This window comes from Alligator sinensis, unplaced genomic scaffold, assembly GCF_000455745.1.
Source record: "Alligator sinensis unplaced genomic scaffold, ASM45574v1 scaffold250_1, whole genome shotgun sequence".
Classification (NCBI taxonomy): Eukaryota; Metazoa; Chordata; order Crocodylia; family Alligatoridae; genus Alligator; species Alligator sinensis.
In genome coordinates this window covers 2,481,945-2,482,676 of record NW_005841888.1, presented here as the reverse complement: position 1 = coordinate 2,482,676, position 732 = coordinate 2,481,945, and positions in this window count along the sequence as shown.

Genomic DNA, 732 nt, shown 5'->3' with positions numbered 1-732 from the left:
CCACAGTGTCTGGTGACCCTCTCAGAGAGTAAGATGCAATTAAGTTCTGAGCAGTGACCTTCCCTTTGTGTCAAATTGTGCTAAAATGTATGTGACAGTTTTCCTTATGGAAACTTCCGTCCATCGATGATTAAGGAGAGGCTGTCAGACTCATTAATTTAGGATCACCAGCAGAATTCACAAGAAGATCCTAAAAGCAAAAGCTGTATCTGCTTTATCCATTATGTTTCATGGCCATATACAATTATTTCGCTTTCACGATAAGTGTATTTTTGCCTATACAAGCTAGAATTGAAGTTTGTTAGCAATCTGAACTTGACAGCACTACAGTGTTTACTTTTTCTGAGAGAAAACTCTATTTCAAAATAAGTTGACTTGTATTATCTCATTTTGCTTTCAGAATGGGTACCACCACCATCTAAAGGAGGAGGAGATTTGACCTTGAGAGCTTGCGCAGAAAAAAAAATCGGTGTCTTAGTGTAAGTTTTCACCTAAAATATTGTATTTTCGGGCTGTTCACTAGCACTCCTATAAGCAAGTATCTGTCATTGTTTCCACTCAAATGTTATTTTCAGGGGTTTATAACTTGCTCGTGGTAAAACCACGACCACGCAGCAACTTGGCGTGTAGGGTCTCATCCCACGACGGCGTCCCCGAGTGCCCCGGGGCGCGGGCACGGCTCTGCCCCACCGGCCCGGGCCGGGCACGGCGAGCTCCCAGCTCCGGGCTGCG